The sequence below is a fragment of the Salmo salar genome, chromosome ssa06, assembly GCF_905237065.1.
Source record: "Salmo salar chromosome ssa06, Ssal_v3.1, whole genome shotgun sequence".
Classification (NCBI taxonomy): domain Eukaryota; kingdom Metazoa; phylum Chordata; class Actinopteri; order Salmoniformes; family Salmonidae; genus Salmo; species Salmo salar.
Window position 1 is genome coordinate 23,466,467 of NC_059447.1, and position 16,034 is coordinate 23,482,500.

The following is a 16,034-nucleotide window of genomic DNA, read 5'->3' on the forward strand; positions in this document are numbered from 1 at the left end:
TGGCCTGCTGGAATCTACAACTCCCTACTACATCGCACCGTTCAGACATGAACGGATTTCTCTCTAGAGAATGTGCAGGGAAATATGAACAATGAGCTCACAGAAAAAACTACATTGAATAAAAATTATTGGACCAACTTTGGTCAATTAGTTGTTTAAATACCAAAAAATAACCAATATTTCTGTTAAATCAGTCAGCACTAACGCTAACACACAACTGTCTTTCAATCCTCGTGGGGATTTAAAATGTATTTCAATTCAAAATCTTATTTTCCTTAACCCCTAAACCTTACCCTAACCTCTAAGCTTAAAATAGCCGTTATCCTCATGGGGACATCGGAAATGTCCCCACGAGGGAGAATGTTCCTTGTGGGGATTTCAGGTCCCCACAAGGATAGAAAAACAAGACCACACACACACACACACACACACACACACACACGTCCCCAGTTGGTTAGACAAGTGTGAACACACACATAATCCCATACACACTTGAAAAAAACAGTAGAGCATTCTCATTTCATTTGAAAAATATACAATTTTAATAAAGGCTACATCTCTTTATAATAATAATTACATTAATTAAAGTACCGAGGCGTCTTTCCAATGGAGATCTATCGAATAGAATGCATCATTTACAGTTTTAATACAAGTGGAACAAAAACCAAAAAAGCCATGAAAAATATTATAAAACAAACATGATTACAAGGAGATACTAAAAAGGCATAGTAATAAAATCTCTTTTGAACATAAGCCCCTTGTGAAAACCAAGGGAGTAACATACCCTGATAACAGGGTAGTAACACGGTAAAGGGATCCATGTAGGCACAGCTACTGTACTCAGTAAAACACTACGGCTTCCTCTCAAACGCCACCCTATTACCTACGGAGTGCACTACTTTTGCACTGGTCATAGGAAATAGGGTGCCATTTGAGACGCAACATTATAGTGTGTGTTAGCATCATAACCTCTTCCTCTGGCAACACAGGGTTAACAAGACACACAGGAGAGACTGGTCAATTCAACACAGAGGCGTAAATACCACTAACATTTGTGGGGGGACAAAACATTTTTTTGGAGGGGGGGACTAGTCTCCCGAAGGCAGACATGGTTGTACTCATTAGGACACGTATCAGAACCGGTTTTGCTAAACAAAATGAAAATGTGCGTTTCTTATTGGACAGATCCAGGAAAGGTAGTCCCTCCCTGTTTGTCAGTTTTCTTCCGTTAGGCCTAATGAATACACCCTAGATGGGTCGTTCTGCTCAGAAGCCTGGACATCAAGGAACGAGGGGTGGCTTTACACAAAACAACTGCTGAGCTTTGCTGGTATAGATTCATTTGGTGGGCTTGTCTTTAACAGGTGGAAACCTGTGTTAGCATGTTTCTGCAATTTGGGGCAGCTTGGTGCTCTGGGACAGGTTAGGGCCAGTTCGGGGGTAGTGTTGTCCTAAGTGTGGGCTCTTTCCCTGTGCAAAGCCTGGGCAACAAAAAGGCACTGAGACATGAGACTACAGGGCTGTGGTACCTGCGCTACACCACACTGTGAAGTTAGTACAGGAAGTCACTGACTGATCAGAACAGAAACCTCTGCCACAGGATTGGTTGACAAGGCAGGAAAGGGGAGGGCGGAAAACTAAATACTTTGCATTTGAAATATTGGAGATGACATCTCCCAATTCTCCAAGCAGCTTGTCCATCCACAGGACTATGGGGAGGGGAGTGACATTTCAATAAATAATGAATAAACTCTTTACATTTATCAATAAATCATTATATATGTCCATCTGCATATACATCTAGGGTTGTTGGTAGAGGCAGGCTCAGATAGGGCACCAGTCCCAACTGTCACCTCTCAACCTTTCACCTCTAGCAGTCTCTCAGGTATCAGAGGTTCCCGCCTACTCCCTCAGACAGTGGTCATTCAATTCACGTATAGTTCCTGAAACCCAACACCCGTATCCAAACCCAACCCACAGTCCACCATTTTCTCCTCTTTCATCTCCAAGACGACGATGTTTTTGTTAAATAGTTCTGTAAATCAGAGTGTTGATGGCTACTCCTCTCTCCATCCTTCATTGGCCAAGCTTCTTCAATAGAATCTCCAGTCATCAGTCCTTAGCTTTAAGACTCTCTGGTGGAACAGGGATGTGAGGTGTCCATGGAGTGTTTCTGTTCTATATTCCTCTGGTACTTCTGGAGAGGTATCAGTCCATCCTCTCCACCTTGCCCAGGATCTTCCCCTGGTACCTGGGCAGAACAGAGCTGTCATCCAACACCTCCTCGAACACAGCTCCACACTTAAACTCATCACTGGCCCTCTTGAAGTAGTACCTGTAACCCAGGAGGGGAGAGAGGGGGTTAGTGACAACAGGTCAATCATCTGTACAGCCAACACAACCAGACCATAGAAGACCTGGATTACATGGAACAGTACGCTATCCAACACGTACTATTGAACAGTACGCTATCCAACACGTACTATTGAACAGTACGCTATCCAACACGTACTATTGAACAGTACGCTATCCAACACGTACTATTGAACAGTACGCCATCCAACACATACTATTGAACAGTACGCCATCCAACACGTACTATTGAACAGTACGCTATCCAACACGTACTATTGAACAGTACGCTATCCAACACGTACTATTGAACAGTACGCTATCCAACACGTACTATTGAACAGTACGCTATCCAACACATACTATTGAACAGTACGCTATCCAACACGTACTATTGAACAGTACGCTATCCAACACGTACTATTGAACAGTACGCTATCCAACACGTACTATTGAACAGTACGCCATCCAACACGTACTATTGAACAGTACGCTATCCAACACGTACTATTGAACAGTACGCCATCCAACACGTACTATTGAACAGTATGCCATCCAACACGTACTATTGAACAGTACGCCATCCAACACGTACTATTGAACAGTACGCCATCCAACACGTACTATTGAACAGTACGCCATCCAACACGTACTATTGAACAGTACGCCATCCAACACGTACTATTGAACAGTACGCTATCCAACACATACAGGAACAGTACTATTGAACAGTACGCTATCCAACACATACAGGAACAGTACTATTGAACAGTACGCTATCCAACACATACAGGAACAGTACTATTGAACAGTACGCTATCCAACACATACAGGAACAGTACTATTGAACAGTACGCTATCCAACACATACAGGAACAGTACTATTGAGCAGTATTCTATCCAACACATACAGGAACAGTACTATTGAACAGTACGCTATCCAACACATACAGGAACAGTACTATTGAACAGTACGCTATCCAACACATACAGGAACAGTACTATTGAACAGTACGCTATCCAACACATACAGGAACAGTACTATTGAGCAGTATTCTATCCAACACATACAGGAACAGTACTATTGAACAGTACGCTATCTAACACATACATGGAACAGTACTATTGAACAGTATTCTATCCAACACATACAGGAACAATACTATTGAACAGTACGCTATCCAACACATACATATATTCAGCAAGACACATAATGAAGATAATGTCATGTGGATTCAATATGATCTGGTTTAACCTCAGACTGTGTGCTCGTCTCTTTTCCTTCATTAAGCCCTAGTCCCCTACCCCAGATAAAGGGGCCATTGTGCAAGGGGCCAGAGAAGACGGCCACTGAGGTCAGAGGTCAAGAGCTAGCCTCCCCCCAGCCCTTTGGACTCGAGGGGAGGAGAGAAACTCCTGTGATCTACAATGCACCAACAACACTTCACGCTCAACTAACCCTCAGACTGAACCAATGGCTTCTGTATTATAGGGGTGGTCTTTGATAGTCTCTGGTTCTACAGGGGCTTATCGGATATAAGAGGGTCTGGACCAATTCAAAATCCACCCGTTTCCTCTCATTTCATTAGTCCTGCCCTGGTACTGAGCTTCTCCAGCTCCTGACTAACTGGTTATCATTAGGCCCTCAGTGAAAGGACCCCTTCAATTAAAGAAGGCTCAGATTTTGGGTGCCTGCAAGTCTGCCTGTTATATACCCTGACATCATATTTTGTCCTAGTCACGGCCCTTCCCTCTGTGAGAGCTCTATAGGACGCAGTAGAAGGGTCCCGGTAGGCAGCCAGGGAGGGGGCGGGGTCATCTGATCTAAGCAGCCAACCACCTGAGGGGGTACCTCTTCCTGTCAGCCATGATGACTACACTGGCCCTGTTAATGACCCCCTTTACCCCCCAAACCTACCTCCCTTCTTTTCAGAGGAAGAGGAACCAGCGGGGGAGGAAGAGTAAGTGCTCTATACCTCAGCCATTAACTCTGTAATGGAAAAATGCCTCATTTTGCCCATGTGTGGGGTGGTGCACGTTGTGCTGGAATTCCTAAAGCTAGTGTTTTACGAGACGGGCTGACCAAGTCATACAAACAACGCTCGGAAAAATGAGGAAAAACATATTTAAAAAAATAATAATAATTTATTCGCAAACACACACAAAAGGGTGTTCACTAATAAAAACCAGTCTCCATTTGAAACACAGGAAGAGTTCACTAAACGGGGTGCAGCGGGGTCTCACACAGCTGCTATTAAATCAGAATAACATCTCTGACTGGGGAAATAATCCATTGTTCTCTGGCGAGACGCGTATGAACTGGGTAAACAAGAGGACATGAAAGAGAACTAAGACGCGCTGATAATTGTAGCCTTATTTCTGAGAAGGGGCTCTATCCTTCTCCAAAAGACTTCAAAGGAGCATGGATCTTATTTGCTCAAAGAGGGAACGAGAGAGAGAGAACTATTTCCATTGGAACATGTTTTCAGTGTGCAACATCTGGCAGCAATATTGTCTGGCAGGGCCTGGTCGTACTGTTCTTTGTTGAACACAAGCCATGTTCAAATGACCCAACGCCACACATTCTCCCCCCCGCTACTGCTATTAAAACCATCCTCCCCTCTAACAACCTGGATGGTTTGACAGAAAGACAAGACAACTACATAGACAAGAGAGAGGATGTCCACTATGCAGCCATGCTTCTCACGCCTTAGACCTAGGTTCACATGACCTGACCAGGAAAAACTCTGGACCCGAGCTACAGCCCTAGAGTGTTCCCTTGCTCCATGACCTAAAAGAGAAACTGAATATGTGTGATGCATTCCCATCATACCCCTACAAACGATCCGTCTGTACTTGTTATGAACCAATGCTTGACTTGATACCATTCGTGTAATCCAGATCACATTGGAACAGAGTTGTCATCTAAACTGTGTTGGATACACCTAGTGAACAGGACCTGGAGTATCCCAAACAAGCATGTCCGATGTTTAACAACGCGCCATTCAAACAAACCAAGCCTGAAATATGACTAATACATTTCCCATAAAATTATGCCGACGTGTAAAAACACACACTGTGACGCGCTACAGTGTGTGTTATTCTGTGTGTTACTTCAACGTGCGTGCACTTCAACGTGCGTGTCTTTACAGCAGGCTGCCTGATAGCATCGGTGAGGAATTTGCACGGCTGGCCGTGTGTGTGAGTCTTTGTTGGTTGAAATGAAAGGGGCCGGGTTCAAAGGCGTGCGTATTAAGTGTGCCTCGCCATGGAAATCAATACCAGATGGGACCCAAAACACTCCTCACTTCAAATTCTCTCCCTCCCTCTCCTCTTTCCTGCAAACCCCCCCTTCCCCCACCCATCTCGCATTCTCTCCTCTTCCTTCGTTTTAACCACAAACACAGGCATATCTACACCACACACACACACACACACACACACAGAGTATGAAGTCAATACTCCAACTCATGTGAGCATTCAGCCTAACAGAATAAAGTCGAGAGAGTTTCTAGAGACCCTACCTGGGGCGGCAGGCAGCCTAGTGGTTAGAGGCGGGTAGCGGCCTAGCGGTTAGAGGCGGGTAGCGGCCTAGCGGTTAGAGGCGGGTAGAGGCCTAGCGGTTAGAGGCGGGTAGAGGCCTAGCGGTTAGAGGCGGGTAGAAGCCTAGCGGTTAGAGGCGGGTAGAAGCCTAGCGGTTAGAGGCGGGTAGAAGCCTAGCGGTTAGAGGCGGGTAGCAGCCTAGCGGTTAGAGGCGGGTAGCAGCCTAGCGGTTAGAGGCGGGTAGCAGCCTAGCGGTTAGAGGCGGGTAGCAGCCTAGCGGTTAGAGGCGGGTAGCAGCCTAGCGGTTAGAGGCGGGTAGCAGCCTAGCGGTTAGAGGCGGGTAGCAGCCTAGCGGTTAGAGGCGGGTAGCAGCCTAGCGGTTAGAGGCGGGTAGCAGCCTAGTGGTTAGAGGCGGGTAGAAGCCTAGCGGTTAGAGGCGGGTAGCAGCCTAGCGGTTAGAGGCGGGTAGCAGCCTAGCGGTTAGAGGCGGGTAGCAGCCTAGCGGTTAGAGGCGGGTAGCAGCCTAGGGGTTAGAGGCGGGTAGCAGCCTAGCGGTTAGAGGCGGGTAGCAGCCTAGCGGTTAGAGGCGGGTAGCAGCCTAGTGGTTAGAGGCGGGTAGCAGCCTAGCGGTTAGAGGCGGGTAGAAGCCTAGCGGTTAGAGGCGGGTAGAAGCCTAGCGGTTAGAGGCGGGTAGAAGCCTAGCGGTTAGAGGCGGGTAGCAGCCTAGCGGTTAGAGGCGGGTAGCAGCCTAGCGGTTAGAGGCGGGTAGCAGCCTAGCGGTTAGAGGCGGGTAGCAGCCTAGCGGTTAGAGGCGGGTATCAGCCTAGCGGTTAGAGGCGGGTAGCAGCCTAGCGGTTAGAGGCGGGTAGCAGCCTAGCGGTTAGAGGCGGGTAGCAGCCTAGCGGTTAGAGGCGGGTAGCAGCCTAGCGGTTAGAGGCGGGTAGCAGCCTAGCGGTTAGAGGCGGGTATCAGCCTAGCGGTTAGAGGCGGGTAGCAGCCTAGCGGTTAGAGGCGGGTAGCAGCCTAGCGGTTAGAGGCGGGTAGCAGCCTAGTGGTTAGAGCGTTGCTGGATCGAATCCCTGAGCTGACAAGGTACAAATCTGTCATTCTACTCCTGAACAAGGCAGTTAACCCACTGTTCCTAGGCTGTCATTGTAAATAAGAATTTGTTCTTAACCGACTTGCCTTGTTAAATAAAGGTTGAATACCAGCTGGGGAGGAGATCTGGGAAACTAATGGAGCTATGAAGACACTTTGTGGGGGGCTGATTTTCTAGTGTGTGTGTGTGTGTGTGTGTGTGTGTGTGTGTGTGTGTGTCCTTACCAAGCTGGTCAAAACAGTGACCTAGTGTGTGAGATTGTCAGACTGTGTATGCATGAATGTGTGTGTGTCCGTGCATTGAATGTGTGCCGTAGTGTCCCTTCTGCATACCTGTAGTGTCCCTTCTTGCGGAGCTGTTCTTTAAAGTGTCCCAGTGTGAGACTGTGTGTGTTCATCCGCCTCCGATAGGGTATCTCCTCACCACAGAAGAAGTAGGTTACCTCTGTCTCACTACCCATGGCTGGAGCAACATGGCAGCCTGTTGTCACCTGCTGCAGCCTGTTGGTCTCTCTCAGTCTGAGGGGGAGAGAGGAGAGGTGTGAACACCGACTTACTTTCCCCCATACAAAACAACAAGCATGCTTGGTGGGTAGTAGCCAATAGCTACACAGAAAGAGAGGAGGGGGACCAGGGCAGGAGTAAAGGCTGGTATATGATCTACAATAATTCATTCTAGAAAAGACTGATGGTTGACTAGAGAGTAGATAACATCTGTCTAGAAAGAGGAGAGAGGTGTGTGTGTGTGTGTGTGTTCTCTGCTCCCCTTCAGCCATGTCCAAGGCTCTGTAGTGTTACTTCAGAAGGAGGAGGATAACTAGGGCCTCTTCTGTTCTAGAACTGCTCTCTGAAGGTCAGCCAATTCAGCACCATGAAAGACGGCTCTGCAGTCAGGGGGCAAGGACTACCCCCCCCAAAAGAGAGATCAGGGAGGTGGGAAAGAAAAAAACTGACGAGGTTGGCCTCTTGAAAATGGAACTTGATGTGTGTGTGTGTGTAAGAATTCATATCTTCCTCCCTCCACATATGTAATATCATGTTAGTGAACAGAGGAGAGGAGGAGCGAGATGAGGAGGAGGAGAGAGATGAGAGGATGAGGAAGAGCAGAGATAAGGAGGAGGAAGATGAGCAGAGATGAGAGGCGTACTCTTCTGTTTGGAGAGAAGCAGCAGGGCTGGAGCCAGGACCAGGGGTGAGTGCAGGGCTGAGGGGGGATGGCACTGGACAGGGCCCAGGGGGGGATGAGGCTGGACAGGGCCCAGCGGGGGATGAGGCTGGACAGGGCCCACTCTGGACAGGCATAGGGCGGCACTTCTCTCTCTGGAGGCTGGATGTAGAGTGTCTGGTGGGGAGAACAGAAAACAATAGACAAACGTTATTACAGTACACTGTGGTAGTACAGTCTCCAGCATCACACATATACTATCTAACCACAGACAGGTTTCAACACAGTAGGAATCACAATGGTATAGTAAAACAACTGATCAATGCATGGGAGTGTCAATATGTACTCCACTGTCTACAGGGAAAACTAGAACCAACGTTTTAGTGAATGTATCAACATCTTCCTTGTAGTGTGTCGGGGTCGGGGTGCGGCTCCTACCTCTGTTTGGGGGGTTTGGAGACGGAGGCCTCCTCTAGTCTGCGACAGGCCTCCTCCAGCTGGGACAGGGTGTTGGGCGGGGGCAGAGGGGGCATGGCCGGGTCCTGGATGAAGGGATGGGCGGGCTGGTGGGCACGGAGATGAGCGATGGCACCTCCGCCGCCCCACGTGTGTGTCTGGTTGGACGCCGCTCCGCCGCCATAAGCCTTCTTAGTGCTCTGGATACTGTTGGGCAAAGATAAAAACAGCCAATCAGCATGGAGAATGGAAGGAAGCGGGAAGAGACAATTGTGGGGAATGTTGGGAAATGTACTTTGCATGCATATAAAATGACTTTGGGATGTGATTGTGAAACGAAGTGATGAAAATTGTGTTTAAATGTACTGAGAGGACTACAATAAATAAGTTGCAATGAAAGGAAAACAAGTGAAGGGAAATGTAGTTCTGAGGCATTGGGAGAGGACTACAACAGGAAGTGGAGAGGCTAGACTGCCCTACCTGTGGGGTTTGTGGTGCTTGCCCTGCCGGTCACTCTCCAGGATCCACTGCCACACGTTCTGGGAGCGGTCTGTGCTGTCGCTGAGTAGCTGGAGGGGCACGACCTCACCCCCCTCTGTTGCCCCCTCCTCAGCCCCCGACCGACACCCCCCTCGGGAAAGGGAACTGGAGCGCCCCATGCTGGACTCTGTGGGACTGCTGCCACAGGACGCCATCTCCCTGCCCAGGCTGCGACTGCGTGGGTAAGGGGGACCCCCCTCCGCCCCTCCAGACCGCACCGGGCACAGACACAACACCCTCTGGGCTGCCTCTCTCTCCATCTGCTCCTTGCTCTTGGGACCGGCGTGGTGGTGGATGTAGTGGTGGTGGATGTGCTTGGTGCTGCTGCTGGGCCTGCCCAGGGAGAGGGCCCTTCCTGGGGTGAAACCTACTGAGAAGCCCCCTAAGCTGGAAGTGCCACTGGGGCTGGAGGTCCCAGGTGGGACCAGGGGCTTGAGACAGGGGCCTCCCCCGGGAAAGAGTCCTGTGCTCTGGAGAGCGGTGGCGGGCCACAGTGGAGGGGGACTGACAGCCAGGGGTTTTTAGGACACGGGACAGGTGGTCGTCCAGGATGGCCTGGGGGTCCTCGTCGTTGGGGCCGGTGGGCTGGAGGGACAGGGGGTGGGGGGGAGAGCAGGGGGGCACTACTGCCGGGCACCTCAGCCTCGTCCCTCTCCTCCTCCTACACACAGCCAGAACAGAACGGTTAAGTTAGGAGAGATCTCAATGACATACACACATGGACAGGTAAGAAGAACAGTATTGAATGACACAATCAAGGAAACAATTAGACCATTGTCATAGACCTGAGATAACTATTCCCACATCTATAAATCCAACTAGTAGTTCATCCACACCTCCTGCATCTGCTGCAGCCTCTCTTCCAGGGAACTCATGGTCTCCTGGTCTCTTCTCAGCCGCTCCAGACGACAGATGAGCTGAGACGCAAACGCTGCTGGCTCTACCGGAGTCATCTCCTTAGGACATCTCTGTGTCCGCTATGGAGGGAGAGAGGGAAGGAGAGAGGGAAGGAGGGAGATGGAGGGATGGAGTTAAGTTAAGAGCTGTAACAGTTAAAGGAGGGGTCGGTGTCCAGATCTGTCTTCCACCTGAGCCCTCTCCTCCTCTCATCCCCCCATCCCTGCTAGCCATCTCCTCCTTGCCCCAGTGCCCCCTCCACCCCTGGCAGTGCCGCCCCTGGGCCCTGGGTCTGTGGTGGCAGTTGGTTACACTCCTTGGAGCCTGGGCTCTCTGCATGTTCCCTCTGTAGTGCAACCAAGCCATCAGCGCTTCCCTCTGAAGTCTCTACACTTCAAAGGGCCCTCGTCAAATATCAAACATTCACTAGGGGAGGGAGAGAGAAGGGAGGGAGGGCAGTGGCTTTACATCTAGGAATAAAAGTCACATATCGACAGGGGGGGAAGGAGGAGAAGGAAAGGGAGGATTAAAAGGAGAAGATGGGGAGATGTGTGCAGGCAGCAGGGGAGGGAGGGAGAGATGGAGGGAGATCAGAGAGGAGCAGGGGTAATTTATTTCGCTGTTGCACACTGGGCACCTCTGAGGTACAGTAGAGTCATTATCCCCCTTGTGTGTTATTTTATCATTGTCATTTTTGCACTGGGGCTTTCTTGATTTCTCTCTTTTTGTTCCTTCCATCTCTTTGTAGTGGAGATGAAGGGAGAGAAGACAGACAGAGAGACAAACAGACAGACAGACAGACAGACAGACAGACAGACAGACAGACAGACAGACAGACAGACAGACAGACAGACAGACAGACAGACAGACAGACAGACAGACAGACAGACAGACAGACAGACAGACAGAGGCTGTCTGCCCAGCCCACGTGTCCTGAGGCTCTTGCTGCATCATGGCAATGGCAGCTATCCCCCAATCAGAGGGGAAAGAAAAACAAGAAAGGGGAGTGAGAAAGGGGAGTGAGAAAGAGCACAAAGATGGAGAAAGAATCTGGGACTCTTAAGAAAGCATACATTTGTGAGGAGAACAGAAGGGGGTCAAAAAGTTTGATTCAACTAGCTACCGATGTTGCTAGTTTGGTCTTCCCAAAACTCATGTTCCCATGTCTCCCCTCTCCAACTCTCTTTCCTTTCTTTTGGCCTTCCCAAAGCCAGTTACCAACTCCCCCCTGACACACTCCAACTCTTCCCCAGATCCCTAGTTTTAGGGGTGCAGCCTGAAGAGGGAGAGGGGCGGGGAGGCGGGGTTGTGGAGGGGAAAAAGGGGACAAGCACTGTTGGAAGTTGTCACTTTCCTCTGCGCTTGCTCCATTCATCCTCTGATCACAGCGCTGTGTGTGTGTGTGTGTGTGTGTGTGTGTGTGTGTGTGTGTGTGTTGGAGGAGCTGGCAGTTGATTCTAGAGCCTCCAGATGAAGCCGCGAGAGAGAGAGAGCTCTCCCCCATCTCTCCATTCTGAGTATATTTTCATCATCAGTGTGTGAAGAGAAGACACTGGTCTTTAGAATGCACAGGATAAACAGCTTAGAAACAGTCTCCTGCAGACTTCAAGGAACCCAAGGGGGGTGTGGGTTACAAAGGTAGCGAGGGGGTGGTGTGTGGGGGGGGGACTTTGACATCTGCTTTGCTCTCAGATCTTTGTTGTTGTAGTTGTTGAATGGAAGACGTGGAATAGAGATGGTGGTACTATACATAGCACTGCAGACCTGAATAAAGACCATGGAAATGGATGTTGCACTACTGAAAAGCACTAATAAGTGGGGCAATAGGACATTTGTGTGTGTACACTTACAGGGAAGGCAGGTAGGGCGACTTGGCTGTTCATCCTCATGTTGCGCTGCATCTCTCTCTGCAGGTGCTTCTTGGAGCCCAGCTTGTAGGGAGGGATGCCATCTCTGTCAGGGAAACGCACAGGATACACAGGTCAAACAGCCAATCACACACAGCAATACAACACACACCCAACCAGGAAGCAGCTCATTGGTCACCTAATAGCTATTTCAATCACCCCCTATTTAGCCCAGATAAAAAAATACAATATATTTCAGGTCAATTCTGAATCTGAGGTGTAGTGAGCAAGAGGTGAACATTGGATAGGGTTTCTGCTAGGTCCCAGGTCAGTGTGTCTGACAGAGTAAGGGATTTCATCTGCCCTAAAACTGACACTCATCTCCAGCCATGGCTCCCTGAGCAGTGGGCACTTCACCACACACCCCTGCACTTCCTTTAACTGAGCCCAGAAAGGATCACTCAGCCCTCGAGGAGAGCTGTGCCAGGCTTTAGCTGTTAGCATTCATCACCAGCAGTACACACAAAGTTAGCATTAGCATCCCACCATTGACTTGCCCTGGAATCCCACTGAAAAGACTAGTCTAGAAGCAAACTATACTGTTTGGAATGTGCACACACAAACCCACTGATCAAAGTGTCAGTCCTACAGAGAGAATGATCATAACATGTAGGCTAATAAAACATCACAGTCAAATCTCTCCTCTCAGATCACCCTCCATATACATTCTGCAAACATAGTATAGGGCCCACTACGCCTGGACAATCCAATCCACACAGAGCTCTTTTAACCATGCCTATGGCTGACCTAGTCAAAATACAACTCTGTCTGATCTAGTATTGCCTTAAGGCACTTCATTCACACCAACCAACCATGAGCAAAAGCCAGTGTTTCTCTACCGGGCCAGGCGAGCCCTGCCCTATAAAACGCCAGTATCTCAGTGACCTAGCCTAGCCAGTAGTGCACCCGACCGCCACTTGTCTCACTGTTGCTTTGAAATCCCACAGTTATGCGCATTGCCCCCCTCCCCTCTCGAACCGCTCCAGTCTTCATTTGGCAAGCCTGGCTCTGATCTCCCCACATCAAAAGGCTGGTTTGTGAGATAAGGTAATGTTTGAAGTCTGCTCAGCTGCATTCCCCAGCGTCCAAGCAAATCCATAAATAAGATATAAACCCCCCCCTTTTTATTTTCTTTATCGAGAAATGAGATTAACATTTTTGGTGTGCCGCCCAGCCTTTTAAACCGTCATAAAGACAGAGATATTCTAATCTTAAATGAGAGTAAAAAAACAATAAAACAAGCAGGAAGCTGGTGTGGCTTTGTCTCCGTCGCTGTTACTAGGCCTGTACTATCAAAGAGTACGGCGCAGGATACTAGGCCTGTACTATCAAAGAGTACGGCGCAGGATACTAGGCCTGTACTATCAAAGAGTACGGCGCAGGATACTAGGCCTGTACTATCAAAGAGTACGGCGCAGGATACTAGGCCTGTACTATCAAAGAGTACGGCGCAGGATACTAGGCCTGTACTATCAAAGAGTACGGCGCAGGATACTAGGCCTGTACTATCAAAGAGTACGGCGCAGGATACTAGGCCTGTACTATCAAAGAGTACGGCGCAGGATACTAGGCCTGTACTATCAAAGAGTACGGCGCAGGATACTAGGCCTGTACTATCAAAGAGTCAGAGTACGGCGCAGGTTACTAGGCCTGTACTATCAAAGAGTACGGCGCAGGATACTAGGCCTGTACTATCAAAGAGTACGGCGCAGGATACTAGGCCTGTACTATCAAAGAGTACGGCGCAGGATACTAGGCCTGTACTATCAAAGAGTACGGCGCAGGATACTAGGCCTGTACTATCAAAGAGTACGGCGCAGGATACTAGGCCTGTACTATCAAAGAGTACGGCGCAGGATACTAGGCCTGTACTATCAAAGAGTACGGCGCAGGATACTAGGCCTGTACTATCAAAGAGTACGGCGCAGGATACTAGGCCTGTACTATCAAAGAGTACGGCGCAGGATACTAGGCCTGTACTATCAAAGAGTACGGCGCAGGATACTAGGCCTGTACTATCAAAGAGTACGGCGCAGGATACTAGGCCTGTACTATCAAAGAGTCAGAGTACGGCGCAGGATACTAGGCCTGTACTATCTAGGGCTCTATACCGGTGCTTTGATTAGGCCTGTTTAGATATACACTGGTCAGGCAGTCAGAAAGTTACAGACTGGTATCATAAACTCTTTATAGCTGCTATACTCTACTAAACCTTCTAAACCACTCCCTTGGCTGTAAAATAAAGTCATTTCTATTCCAGACAGGATTCTTTAGCTAGGTCGTGATTCACAGGAACGACCGTTTGCGAGTTAGCAATTCCAGTGATAAGTGTCATGTGATCAAAAGGCACAAGGTCATCCAGAATAGCTGACTTTAAGACTATATTACTGTCAAAGACAGGTGATGAATGAAGATATCCCATAAAGGCTGTTTACCATCGGGAATAATGTCCCCGGATCCAGTCTACTTAAGGGGTGGCTCTACCATAGGCACCAATGCATTAGCAGCTGGGTCTGGTCTACTTAGTTCATTGACTTTATATGAACCAGAGAAAAAGGAGCTCATGAAATGTATTGCTTTCTCTCGTGTCTCTGATTACGGCCATGTGTCATGAGAAACTACATCTCTCCCACCATGGCAACACTTCTCCTCTAAATCAGACTCCAAACATACTGTACTAGGGAATGGGGCTGGAGCCTGCATTGGAAGGCTGGGGTCTAGGGCCTAAGGGGGGGGCTGAACAGAGGTGTAGCCTAATGGTTAGAGCCAAGGCTAGGGCCTGGGGATGAGGTCTACAGGCCATCCTGTCCCTGGTCTGGTTCTACTCTGGCCAGTAGGCCTCTGAGGTGTCAGGAGGAACAACCAGACTCATTTCATCCCCGTGGGGGGGGGGCAGGCTCCTACTCTCACATCCCCTAGTAGGGCTGTGTGTGTGTGTGTAGATTGGGGGTCTCAAGAGGGTTCCCTAATCCTGACACAGTGCGAGATTCCAGGTGAGCTGTACCGAGGCCTAGAACCGGAGAACCTCCTTAGAACCCCTCAAAGAGGAGCAAGCATCAGATGACAGGCTCAGTTTGTGCGACAGAAACTCTTTCCATACACTCCATGAGTCTGAAGGTTCCCATGGCCAGTTGTGCCTCTCGCCCCCACAGAGACCAGGACAAGTCAGGAAAACCACAAACACTGTTCAGGTTCAGCTAAGAGGCTCTGAATCAAAACTCTTTCCCAGAACGTTCCCAAACATTACTTCCCATGACACTCTTCCCACAATAGTAACCATCAGTATACTCCAAACCAGAGAGGCTACAGTCATTTCCCTCAGAAAACACACAATTGAAAGCATTAACCTCTACTTACACACTGCTGTCGGTCATGGACATGGAGTCGTCTGTCATGGCGTCGCTGGACACCTCGCTGTCGTTGGTGCTGGTGGCTGGGGCAAATGAGCCCACATGGTACGGGTTGACCGGGTCCCCTCGCCTGTGGGACCTACACACACAGAACAATGCAGTTTAAATATGTGTGTCAGGTAGCAATACATCAGATATACACTAGTACCTCTCATCTGTTTAGACCACAGCTAAGGCCATAGGGCGCTTCTCTCTCTTCTTGTGAAGTAAGAGAAACTAGGTGGAAGATATTTGGGGACCTATGCTGCCAACTTGAAGCAGGGGGAGAGTGGTACATTACCAGGGCGACCAGGACACTGCCCTCTCTGGACACCCTATAAGAGGACTGTGTTTGAGGCTTTGGCTGCTATAGCCCATTGCTAGTAGGAAAGGGGGATACCTAGTCAGGTTGTACAACTGAATGCCTTCAACTGAAATTTGTCTTCCCCATTTAACCCAACATCCACGTCTTCTGTGCCCAGGGAACAGTGGGTTAACTGCCTTGCTCAGGGGCAGAACGACAGATTTTTACCTTGTCAGCTGGGGGATTTGATCCAGCAAGCTTTCGGTTACTGGCCCAACGCTCTAACCACTAGGCTACCTATCATAGTCAAACTGGCCCTAAAACTGACCAATCCCTCTAGCTGTCTCTCACTTTATTGGCATGGGAAATCTATGTTTACATTG

The 16,034-nt window shown here is 49.1% G+C and overlaps 1 pseudogene; it reads right to left on the reverse strand.

Moving 5' to 3' along the window:
- Nucleotides 1-518: 518 nt before the first annotated feature.
- Nucleotides 519-16,034, reverse strand: part of LOC106606676 (axin-2-like) — a 21,462-nt pseudogene continuing 5,946 nt past the window's right edge.